The 13,161-nt window shown below is 37.6% G+C and overlaps 1 long non-coding RNA gene across 3 annotated transcripts; it reads left to right on the top strand.

Moving 5' to 3' along the window:
- Positions 1 to 2,340: 2,340 nt before the first annotated feature.
- LOC148566241 (uncharacterized) lies at positions 2,341 to 11,058 on the top strand. Of its 3 annotated transcripts, none has more exons than XR_015883125.1 (4): positions 2,341 to 2,648; positions 2,740 to 2,794; positions 2,883 to 3,011; positions 4,494 to 5,143. It is a non-coding gene; the product is annotated as an uncharacterized LOC148566241 (long non-coding RNA). The 3 variants fall into 3 exon arrangements; XR_015883124.1 differs by lacking the exon at positions 4,494 to 5,143 and adding an exon at positions 9,585 to 11,058 and having other exon boundaries at positions 2,402 to 2,648; positions 2,883 to 4,428; XR_015883123.1 differs by having other exon boundaries at positions 2,371 to 2,648; positions 2,883 to 4,584.
- Positions 11,059 to 13,161: the final 2,103 nt, after the last annotated feature.

The following is a 13,161-nucleotide window of genomic DNA, read 5'->3' on the forward strand; positions in this document are numbered from 1 at the left end:
CGTGGTGAGTAAGCAGGGGATAGCTGTGGATCCTGCTAAGGTGGAAGCAGTGACGAATTGGGAGCGACCAACTTCAGTGACAGAGATCAGGAGTTTCTTAGGTTTGGCGGGGTATTATCGCAGATTCACTAAGGGATTTTCACAGCTTGCCTTACCTTTAACTAAGTTGACTAGGAAGGATACACCTTTTATCTGGACTCCGGAATGTGAAGAGAGTTTCCAGGCATTGAAGCACAGGTTGACTACTGCACCTGTATTGGTATTACCTGAACCAAGTGAATCGTTTGAAGTGTATTGTGATGCATCTCTGAAAGGGTTGGGGTGTGTTTTGATGCAGCACCAGAATGTTGTAGCATACGCCTCACGGCAGTTAAGGCCGCATGAGATGAACTACCCGACACATGATTTAGAACTTGCTGCTGTTGTGTTTACTTTAAAGATTTGGAGGCACTACCTCTATGGCGTTAAGTTTCATGTTTTCTCAGACCATAAGAGTTTGAAGTATCTTTTTGAGCAGAAAGAGTTGAATATGCGTCAGAGGAGATGGATGGAACTTCTGAAAGATTATGATTTTGAATTGAATTATCATCCAGGAAAAGCGAACGTTGTGGCGGACGCTTTGAGTCGGAAGTCTTTATATGCAGCTTGGATGATGCTACGGGAAGAAGAATTACTAAGGGCATTTCAAGGTTTGAATTTGGGAGTTAGAGAAGAATCTGGAATCCTGTGTTTGAGTCAGTTGCAAATTTCTAGTGATTTTAAATCAGAACTTCTGAAGGCTCATCAAGATAGTGAAGCGTTACGTAAGGTATTACCAGCAGTTGAACAGGGAAAACAGTGGAGAATGTCAGAAGGTCATGATGGTTTATGGAGGTTCAAGAACCGGATTATTGTGCCTGATGTTGGAGACCTACGACAAAGTATCTTGAAGGAAGCTCACAAGAGCGGGTTTTCAATTCACCCAGGGAGCACTAAAATGTATCAGGATCTGAAAGCAATGTTCTGGTGGCCAGGTATGAAGAATGATGTGGCATTGCATGTATCTAAATGTTTAACGTGTCAGAAGGTTAAGATTGAGCATCAGAGACCATCAGGGACCCTTCAGCCTTTAGAGATTCCACAATGGAAATGGGAGAGTATCGCAATGGATTTTGTGATAGGGTTGCCTAGAACCCGATCAGGTTATGACGCTATTTGGGTGGTTGTAGATCGACTAACAAAATCAGCTCACTTTCTTCCTATCCGAATAAGTTGCACAATGGAGGAATTGGCTCGAATGTATATCAAAGAGATTGTCAGGTTACATGGTGTGCCCTCTACTATTATATCTGATAGAGATCCCCGTTTTACATCAAGGTTCTGGGGAGCTTTTCAGCGTGCATTTGGGACTCAGTTAAGCTTGAGTACTGCGTATCACCCTCAGACAGATGGTCAGTCAGAAAGAACTATTCAGACCTTAGAAGATATGCTAAGGGCTTGTGTTTTGGACCAGCCTGCGAGCTGGGATCGGTATATGCCATTAATAGAATTTGCTTATAATAATAGCTATCATGCGAGCATCGGAATGGCTCCATATGAGGCTCTGTATGGCAGAAAATGTCAGTCTCCACTATGTTGGTATGAAACTGGAGAAAGGAGTTTGTTAGGGCCTGAAATGATAGCTGAAACGACTGAGCAGATAAAGAAGATTCGTAGTCGAATGCTTATAGCCCAGAGCCGCCAGAAGAGCTATGCTGATCAGAGGCGAAAGCCTTTGGAATTCGAAGAAGGAGAACATGTCTTTCTGAAAGTTACACCAACCACTGGAGTGGGAAGAGCTATTAAGACCAAGAAACTGAATCCTCGTTATATTGGACCGTTTGAGATTCTGAAGAGAATTGGACCAGTGGCTTATAGAATTGCCTTACCGCCGTACCTTTCGAATTTGCACGATGTGTTCCATGTGTCACAGCTTCGGAAGTATAATCCTGACGCAAGTCATGTTCTAGAACCAGAACCAATCCAAGTGAGAGAAGATCTAACACTCCCAGTAATTCCGGTGAGGATTGATGACACCAGTGTTAAACGATTACGAGCAAGGGAAGTATCATTGGTAAAAGTAGCTTGGAGACGAGCTGGTATCGAGGAACATACCTGGGAACTCGAATCAGATATGCGAAAGGACTATCCACATCTCTTTTCAGGTAACTATATTTGAATTTTGAGGGCAAAATTCTTTATTAGGTGGGTAGAATGTAAACCCCGGTTAAATTAGTAGATAATTAGTTAATAAATTATTTTTTAATAAGGAGGATTAGAAATGTGAATATTATATCAAATTAGGATAGAGCTCATCGAAACGAGAATTTTGACACTAATTTTGAAGAAAACGGTCCAAGAATGGACCGAACCGATTGAACCGGACCCGAACCGGGCTATCGGTCCAACCGGACCAGCCCTTTTAAGTGAACCCAAGCCTTTGTCCCCCTCATTTCAACGTGAACGAAGCTGAAAGCTTCAGAGGGAAAAGAAGAACGAGACATTCCCGTAAACCCTCACGTTAACTTCCGTACGCCGTAACTTCTCCGTTCGAGCTCCGATCGTCGCACCGTTTGCGGCCACGCGTTCACCGCGTCGAGCTCTACATTTCTACCGGAACAATTTCATAGGTAACTTGCTATTTCACTCTCAGCTTCATCTTCCCCCAATTTTCGAATTTTAAGTGGGAATATTGAATTTCTTTGATTTCTGATGTTTTAGGATCCAATTAGCTTGAGAGAAACGTTCACTCTTGCTTATGTGAAGCTTGGGTAAGGTGAGGATACGATAATTCTATTTTATTTTCATTAAATTTGAGCTTTGAGTAGTAAATTGGGTATATATGTATTATGAATGTGTATTAGGTTGAAAATAAATAATTGGAGCTTGAAATTGTGAATACTGGAACTTGGAGGAAGCGGATTAGTTGAGTTTTGAGGGGCTGTTTTGGTTTTGAATAAATAGCTTTGGTCGTTACGTGGAAATCGGCTAAGGTATGGTTTAGGTTTCTTGCATTTAATATATAATGTTCTGTGAAAACTTAGGCTAGATGACCATTGGATAAGTTGGAATGCAGGTGTATGTTTAATGTTTAGTAATTTATCGATGAATATATTTGGTTGAAGTTTATTGGATAATTAGTTTTTAATTTTGGATGGTGAATGTTGTTATGTTAATTTGGAGAGAATTATGGTTGAATGTTATTGTTGATTAACTAATGATTTGGTGAATTATTGATTTGAGGTATAACTATTGTGGAGGTTGTTGTGATAATGAGGTATTTTGTGTTAAAAGCCTAGGATTTGTGAACTATGATCCTTAGTTGAATTTTGGTTGTTGGATTTGAATATTGTATGAGTTTAATTGTTGATTTGAAGTAGATTTATTGTGGTGATTGTTATGATGATGAGGAAGGGTATGTTGAATTGAAAAGAAAGCAGGTTTGGACCCGAAAAGGGTGGCAAAGTCCGAGTTTTAGAGGAGATGCTGCCGAAATTTTATAAAAAATTAGAGATTTTATTTAGATGATTATTTAAAAGAGATTTAGATTTAAAGGTTATAAGGTTTGATTTTGAGTTATTAAGAAAGTGAGTATGTTTTAAGTTTGAAGTTTGATTCTTAGAAAAGAATGAATTATGTTTTGAATTGAAACTATTGATGGATGGAATGGGAGGTGATATAATGAAGGATAAGGATTGAATATGTTTAATGTATGATGATGAATGAGATGCAATTGAGAACGATGTGGATGTTGATGAATTATAATTGAATTATTTATATGGCTTATGAATTTGAATAATCTGAGATACGAGATTCCCTGGATTAAGTGCCGTGGCTTGCCACCACGTGTACCAGGTTGAAAACTCGATACTCTGTTGACCCTACGACGTAAGTGTGACCGGGCACTATATAAATTCCCGGGAATGTTACCCCCATTGAGCAATATTGATTATTTGAGAAAAATCTATGCATAGACTCTTGGGGATGCACGTCGGGGGACAGTCTAAGGACAATTCAGACTTGTCGGGTTGGCTGGATAACCGACAGATGAGCCTCATCAGCCATAGGACAGGCATGCATCATATGCATATTACTTGAATTACTTGCTTGTGCTCTAATTGGGTGTGCCTATTTGTATTTGCCATGCTAAATGTGTATTTGTTACCTGCAATAGTTGTAACCTTCTTGTGTTTGCCTTTAACTGTTTATTTGTCTGTGAAAATGCATGATGGAATTGGAGGTATGGAGGAATGGTAGTATAGGACTTAGATTTAAGGTTAAGTTAAGTTAGGATTAAATATTTTTAGGAAACCACCTTTTATGGCTTCTGTTTAATACTTTAAGTTCTACAATCTGAGTATCGGCGTTCTAGGACTGCCTATGGCATTCCCAGGACCTTATATATTATGTGTGTGGCACCTTTACCATACTGAGAACCTCCGGTTCTCATTCCATACTATGTTGTTGTTTTTCAGATGCAGGTCGGGAGCCATCTCGTTAGGCGTCTGGACTCTTAAAGCGGAGGGGTTACTGGATAGTGTTGTTGTATAGTTTTGTTGTACAATGATGTATATATATGTACTTAACTTTCTCTCCGCATAACTTGTCCTTTTTGATTCTCTTAGAGGTTTATGGAGAGGCAGGATTGTGTGTATGTACTTTTGGGTTTTGGATATGTATGTATATATATGTGTAAATATTCTCCGGCCAGTCTTGACTTCGCAGGCTGAGTTAGGAGCTTGATATTTTGTATCTTTGGCACTCTATTCCCACTTCTGTTAGCTTATGTTTGATAGTTATGGTTTTCTTAGCACGTAAGTTAACTCGTTCCTTGAGCGTTGCGCTTTTATTGTGCGATTTTTATTTCCCCCTTTTCTTCAAGGCTCCTAGCATATTATAACTTTTCTGCTATTATATGTACTTATTTTATTTTAGAGGTCGTAATACCACATCACCTCTGTTTTACGACTTAAGCGTAAAGCTTTGTGTGGTAGGGTGTTACATTATGGTATCAGAGCAGTTCGTTCCTATAGAGCCTGAAAGACGGACTGATTGTGCTTCTGTGCATTCTCTGTATATGTGTGTATGTGCTATTAGGATATTTGATTGATATATATGGCATAAACGTTTGTGAGCATGCATTTGGAACTTAAAAGCATTAGACCTGCGATATTGAGACTGATCAACTTAATATCACTTGTTTGATGTGTATAAGGACCAGATGTCGACTCGCAGACGCGGTCGCGGGCGAGGTAGAGGTAGAATACGCATCGTTACTCCTAGCCCGGTAGGGAATGATCCAGTAGACTTTATGGCTGCCTTGGGAAATATGGCTGCAGCTATGCAGGCAACAGCTGAGGCACTGGGTAATCAGATAAATCAGGGTAATCATGGGAACAATAATGATGAGGACGGTCCTATGACACTTGCTACATTTCTGAAAGTTCACCCTCCGACTTTTAGGGGAACCTCAAATCCCACTGACGCAGATAATTGGATTCAGGCTATGGAAAGGGCATTACAGGCACAACAGGTTCCTGAGAAGTATTGGTTGAATTTGGAACTTATCAACTGCAAGGTGAGGCTCAGTATTGGTGACAGGGGACACGATGTATCCTGCAGGCAGATGACGCTGTGATAGTCGGGAGATTGGTTATTTAAGAGCCATGTTTTGCTTGATTATTCTGAGAAGTCAGTACAGTTTATGTTAGAAAGGTCAGAAGCGCCGGTTGTGGTGAATAGTTACTATTTGAATTTTATGATAGTAAACTGTTCTGGAACTGAATGTCAGGGTATTATGTTATTAACTGCGAGAATATCAGGTGATGATCAGAGTTTAGAGCAGATTTCAGTTGTATGTGAATTTCCAGATGTGTTTCCGGATTATATTAATGAATTTCCCCCTAACCGAGAGGTTGAATTTGCAATTGAGTTGGTACCTGGATCCGGTCCAATTTCAATTACTCCTTATAGGATGTCGCCTTTAGAAATGGCTGAACTGAAGGCTCAGCTGGAAGATCTGTTGGGTAAGCATTTTATCCGACCAAGTGTTTCTCCGTGGGGAGCGCCAGTGTTACTGGTAAAGAAGAAGGATGGGAGTATGCGGCTGTGTGTCGATTATCGGCAATTGAATAAGATCACTGTGAAGAATAAATATCCGTTGCCTAGAATCGATGATCTAATGGATCAGCTACAGGGTGCCAGTGTGTTTTCTAAGATTGACCTGCGATCCGGATATCATCAGATAAGGGTTAGAGACGAGGATATTCCGAAAACTGCTTTCAAAACCCGTTATGGTCATTATGAGTATACAGTGATGTCTTTCGGGTTAACTAATGCCCCGGCAGTATTTATGGATTATATGAACAGGATTTTTCGACCGTATCTGGACAAGTTTGTTATTGTTTTCATTGATGACATTCTTGTTTATTCTAAGACTGAAGAGGAACATGCTGATCATTTGCGAACTGTGCTGCAAATTCTGAGAGACAGGAAGTTATATGCTAAGCTATCTAAATGTGAGTTCTGGAAGAGTGAAGTGAAGTTTCTCGGCCACGTGGTGAGTAAGCAGGGGATAGCTGTGGATCCTGCTAAGGTGGAAGCAGTGACGAATTGGGAGCGACCAACTTCAGTGACAGAGATCAGGAGTTTCTTAGGTTTGGCGGGGTATTATCGCAGATTCATTAAGGGATTTTCACAGCTTGCCTTACCTTTAACTAAGTTGACTAGGAAGGATACACCTTTTATCTGGACTCCGGAATGTGAAGAGAGTTTCCAGGCATTGAAGCACAGGTTGACTACTGCACCTGTATTGGTATTACCTGAACCAAGTGAATCGTTTGAAGTGTATTGTGATGCATCTCTGAAAGGGTTGGGGTGTGTTTTGATGCAGCACCAGAATGTTGTAGCATACGCCTCACGGCAGTTAAGGCCGCATGAGATGAACTACCCGACACATGATTTAGAACTTGCTGCTGTTGTGTTTACTTTAAAGATTTGGAGGCACTACCTCTATGGCGTTAAGTTTCATGTTTTCTCAGACCATAAGAGTTTGAAGTATCTTTTTGAGCAGAAAGAGTTGAATATGCGTCAGAGGAGATGGATGGAACTTCTGAAAGATTATGATTTTGAATTGAATTATCATCCAGGAAAAGCGAACGTTGTGGCGGACGCTTTGAGTCGGAAGTCTTTATATGCAGCTTGGATGATGCTACGGGAAGAAGAATTACTAAGGGCATTTCAAGGTTTGAATTTGGGAGTTAGAGAAGAATCTGGAATCCTGTGTTTGAGTCAGTTGCAAATTTCTAGTGATTTTAAATCAGAACTTCTGAAGGCTCATCAAGATAGTGAAGCGTTACGTAAGGTATTACCAGCAGTTGAACAGGGAAAACAGTGGAGAATGTCAGAAGGTCATGATGGTTTATGGAGGTTCAAGAACCGGATTATTGTGCCTGATGTTGGAGACCTACGACAAAGTATCTTGAAGGAAGCTCACAAGAGCGGGTTTTCAATTCACCCAGGGAGCACTAAAATGTATCAGGATCTGAAAGCAATGTTCTGGTGGCCAGGTATGAAGAATGATGTGGCATTGCATGTATCTAAATGTTTAACGTGTCAGAAGGTTAAGATTGAGCATCAGAGACCATCAGGGACCCTTCAGCCTTTAGAGATTCCACAATGGAAATGGGAGAGTATCGCAATGGATTTTGTGATAGGGTTGCCTAGAACCCGATCAGGTTATGACGCTATTTGGGTGGTTGTAGATCGACTAACAAAATCAGCTCACTTTCTTCCTATCCGAATAAGTTGCACAATGGAGGAATTGGCTCGAATGTATATCAAAGAGATTGTCAGGTTACATGGTGTGCCCTCTACTATTATATCTGATAGAGATCCCCGTTTTACATCAAGGTTCTGGGGAGCTTTTCAGCGTGCATTTGGGACTCAGTTAAGCTTGAGTACTGCGTATCACCCTCAGACAGATGGTCAGTCAGAAAGAACTATTCAGACCTTAGAAGATATGCTAAGGGCTTGTGTTTTGGACCAGCCTGCGAGCTGGGATCGGTATATGCCATTAATAGAATTTGCTTATAATAATAGCTATCATGCGAGCATCGGAATGGCTCCATATGAGGCTCTGTATGGCAGAAAATGTCAGTCTCCACTATGTTGGTATGAAACTGGAGAAAGGAGTTTGTTAGGGCCTGAAATGATAGCTGAAACGACTGAGCAGATAAAGAAGATTCGTAGTCGAATGCTTATAGCCCAGAGCCGCCAGAAGAGCTATGCTGATCAGAGGCGAAAGCCTTTGGAATTCGAAGAAGGAGAACATGTCTTTCTGAAAGTTACACCAACCACTGGAGTGGGAAGAGCTATTAAGACCAAGAAACTGAATCCTCGTTATATTGGACCGTTTGAGATTCTGAAGAGAATTGGACCAGTGGCTTATAGAATTGCCTTACCGCCGTACCTTTCGAATTTGCACGATGTGTTCCATGTGTCACAGCTTCGGAAGTATAATCCTGACGCAAGTCATGTTCTAGAACCAGAACCAATCCAAGTGAGAGAAGATCTAACACTCCCAGTAATTCCGGTGAGGATTGATGACACCAGTGTTAAACGATTACGAGCAAGGGAAGTATCATTGGTAAAAGTAGCTTGGAGACGAGCTGGTATCGAGGAACATACCTGGGAACTCGAATCAGATATGCGAAAGGACTATCCACATCTCTTTTCAGGTAACTATATTTGAATTTTGAGGGCAAAATTCTTTATTAGGTGGGTAGAATGTAAACCCCGGTTAAATTAGTAGATAATTAGTTAATAAATTATTTTTTAATAAGGAGGATTAGAAATGTGAATATTATATCAAATTAGGATAGAGCTCATCGAAACGAGAATTTTGACACTAATTTTGAAGAAAACGGTCCAAGAATGGACCGAACCGATTGAACCGGACCCGAACCGGGCTATCGGTCCAACCGGACCAGCCCTTTTAAGTGAACCCAAGCCTTTGTCCCCCTCATTTCAACGTGAACGAAGCTGAAAGCTTCAGAGGGAAAAGAAGAACGAGACATTCCCGTAAACCCTCACGTTAACTTCCGTACGCCGTAACTTCTCCGTTCGAGCTCCGATCGTCGCACCGTTTGCGGCCACGCGTTCACCGCGTCGAGCTCTACATTTCTACCGGAACAATTTCATAGGTAACTTGCTATTTCACTCTCAGCTTCATCTTCCCCCAATTTTCGAATTTTAAGTGGGAATATTGAATTTCTTTGATTTCTGATGTTTTAGGATCCAATTAGCTTGAGAGAAACGTTCACTCTTGCTTATGTGAAGCTTGGGTAAGGTGAGGATACGATAATTCTATTTTATTTTCATTAAATTTGAGCTTTGAGTAGTAAATTGGGTATATATGTATTATGAATGTGTATTAGGTTGAAAATAAATAATTGGAGCTTGAAATTGTGAATACTGGAACTTGGAGGAAGCGGATTAGTTGAGTTTTGAGGGGCTGTTTTGGTTTTGAATAAATAGCTTTGGTCGTTACGTGGAAATCGGCTAAGGTATGGTTTAGGTTTCTTGCATTTAATATATAATGTTCTGTGAAAACTTAGGCTAGATGACCATTGGATAAGTTGGAATGCAGGTGTATGTTTAATGTTTAGTAATTTATCGATGAATATATTTGGTTGAAGTTTATTGGATAATTAGTTTTTAATTTTGGATGGTGAATGTTGTTATGTTAATTTGGAGAGAATTATGGTTGAATGTTATTGTTGATTAACTAATGATTTGGTGAATTATTGATTTGAGGTATAACTATTGTGGAGGTTGTTGTGATAATGAGGTATTTTGTGTTAAAAGCCTAGGATTTGTGAACTATGATCCTTAGTTGAATTTTGGTTGTTGGATTTGAATATTGTATGAGTTTAATTGTTGATTTGAAGTAGATTTATTGTGGTGATTGTTATGATGATGAGGAAGGGTATGTTGAATTGAAAAGAAAGCAGGTTTGGACCCGAAAAGGGTGGCAAAGTCCGAGTTTTAGAGGAGATGCTGCCGAAATTTTATAAAAAATTAGAGATTTTATTTAGATGATTATTTAAAAGAGATTTAGATTTAAAGGTTATAAGGTTTGATTTTGAGTTATTAAGAAAGTGAGTATGTTTTAAGTTTGAAGTTTGATTCTTAGAAAAGAATGAATTATGTTTTGAATTGAAACTATTGATGGATGGAATGGGAGGTGATATAATGAAGGATAAGGATTGAATATGTTTAATGTATGATGATGAATGAGATGCAATTGAGAATGATGTGGATGTTGATGAATTATAATTGAATTATTTATATGGCTTATGAATTTGAATAATCTGAGATACGAGATTCCCTGGATTAAGTGCCGTGGCTTGCCACCACGTGTACCAGGTTGAAAACTCGATACTCTGTTGACCCTACGACGTAAGTGTGACCGGGCACTATATAAATTCCCGGGAATGTTACCCCCATTGAGCAATATTGATTATTTGAGAAAAATCTATGCATAGACTCTTGGGGATGCACGTCGGGGGACAGTCTAAGGACAATTCAGACTTGTCGGGTTGGCTGGATAACCGACAGATGAGCCTCATCAGCCATAGGACAGGCATGCATCATATGCATATTACTTGAATTACTTGCTTGTGCTCTAATTGGGTGTGCCTATTTGTATTTGCCATGCTAAATGTGTATTTGTTACCTGCAATAGTTGTAACCTTCTTGTGTTTGCCTTTAACTGTTTATTTGTCTGTGAAAATGCATGATGGAATTGGAGGTATGGAGGAATGGTAGTATAGGACTTAGATTTAAGGTTAAGTTAAGTTAGGATTAAATATTTTTAGGAAACCACCTTTTATGGCTTCTGTTTAATACTTTAAGTTCTACAATCTGAGTATCGGCGTTCTAGGACTGCCTATGGCATTCCCAGGACCTTATATATTATGTGTGTGGCACCTTTACCATACTGAGAACCTCCGGTTCTCATTCCATACTATGTTGTTGTTTTTCAGATGCAGGTCGGGAGCCATCTCGTTAGGCGTCTGGACTCTTAAAGCGGAGGGGTTACTGGATAGTGTTGTTGGATAGTTTTGTTGTACAATGATGTATATATATGTACTTAACTTTCTCTCCGCATAACTTGTCCTTTTTGATTCTCTTAGAGGTTTATGGAGAGGCAGGATTGTGTGTATGTACTTTTGGGTTTTGGATATGTATGTATATATATGTGTAAATATTCTCCGGCCAGTCTTGACTTCGCAGGCTGAGTTAGGAGCTTATATTTTGTATCTTTGGCACTCTATTCCCACTTCTGTTAGCTTATGTTTGATAGTTATGGTTTTCTTAGCACGTAAGTTAACTCGTTCCTTGAGCGTTGCGCTTTTATTGTGCGATTTTTATTTCCCCCTTTTCTTCAAGGCTCCTAGCATATTATAACTTTTCTGCTATTATATGTACTTATTTTATTTTAGAGGTCGTAATACCACATCACCTCTGTTTTACGACTTAAGCGTAAAGCTTTGTGTGGTAGGGTGTTACATCTATCATCATAGAACTATAGAAGTACTCTTGATGATGTCACATTAACACCATTTTTCTATAGTTCAGTTTATGATGAAATTTGTAGCTAAACTAACTTGTTATGTTATTCCAGTCAAAGATCAAGGTCAAAATTGCCTAAATCAAAATAGGTTTTGGTCTGTTTCATATATGTCATTAATGGTTACGCCTAGATTATTCATAATATTAGCGCATACATGATCATTAATAATTTTATAATATTAGAGATATAATTATTAATGTTGTCTTCTCTTATCAGCTTAAATTTTTGGGAGAAATGGATCCTCTCAATTTTTTTTAATAATTGAGGGAGTAAATTATAATCTCTTACCATTAATTTTATAAGTGGACTAAGAATAAATATGAGAGAAAAAGCAATGAAGGGTTAGAGATAACACTTTACACTCTCAATTTTTTTTAACAATTGAGAAGATCCATTCCCATTTTTGAAATAAATGATTTCATGAAATCAAACAAATCCAAAAGAGGCTCTTGTTTGAGGAAGAGTTTAGAGATATAATCATTAATGTTGTCTTCTCGTATCAGCTTGAATTTTTAGAATAAATGGTTTCATGACAAGTATTATATCTTATATATTATTACATATATACTACAATAAGTAGAAGATATAAAAAGGTTTAGCTTAAGCCTTAATTAAATTTTATAGTTAAATATATATTTTTAAATGGTTATAAATAAAAACGTAAACTATAAAAACTGCACCCAAATTATATTTGTGCTATCCCCAAATTTTGTTATCAGTAAAACTATCCTCAAATAATTTAAAAACGTTTAAAGAATGTCCAATCGTGATCAAATACATGTGAGAAAAATGTGATGTGGCTCACTTACCAATGGCAGAGTCTTACTTGCCATATAAGAAGTTTCTATTGTCACATCACTCTTTTTTGTTAACATATAATATTTCAGTTTATAAGATTATTTTCAATAGGGAATTCATTTCAGTCTCTGTTTATAGTCCACTTGTCATAAAAAGTAACTTCACATCAGCTTTTGCATCATAAATAGTAAATAAGAATTTAAAGTATTTTTTTCTTCTCTATTAAAAGGAACTAACTTTAATCCCTGTTGTAGTTCCACTTATTTAATTAATTAAAGTAATTAAAATTAATGTAGTTATTATTTTGTTTACAATAATATTATTAAAATTTATAAATTCAAAAATAATTCACTATTAAAAATATTAAAATTCAAAAAAAAAATTATTTGTAATGTAATTAGCGTTTTAAATTTTATAAATAAAAATAAATAATCCAACCAAAAATTATTTTGTAATGTATAAAAATTAAATTTATTTTTTTATGTAAATAAATTTAATTAATGATAATTTAATATAAATAATATTTAATATTAATTTTTTATAATTATTTGTATTAATTATAATTTAAATAATTAATTAAATAATTAAATAATAATTAATTAATTACTAGTTATAACAAATTATTATAATTAGTAATTAATTAATTATTATTTAATTATTTAATTAATTATAATTTAATATAATTATTTTTTTAAAGATAACTTGCC

The sequence above is a fragment of the Arachis ipaensis genome, chromosome B5 (assembly GCF_059453495.1).
Source record: "Arachis ipaensis isolate K30076 ecotype BB chromosome B5, ASM5945349v1, whole genome shotgun sequence".
NCBI classification, from domain to species: Eukaryota; Viridiplantae; Streptophyta; class Magnoliopsida; order Fabales; family Fabaceae; genus Arachis; species Arachis ipaensis.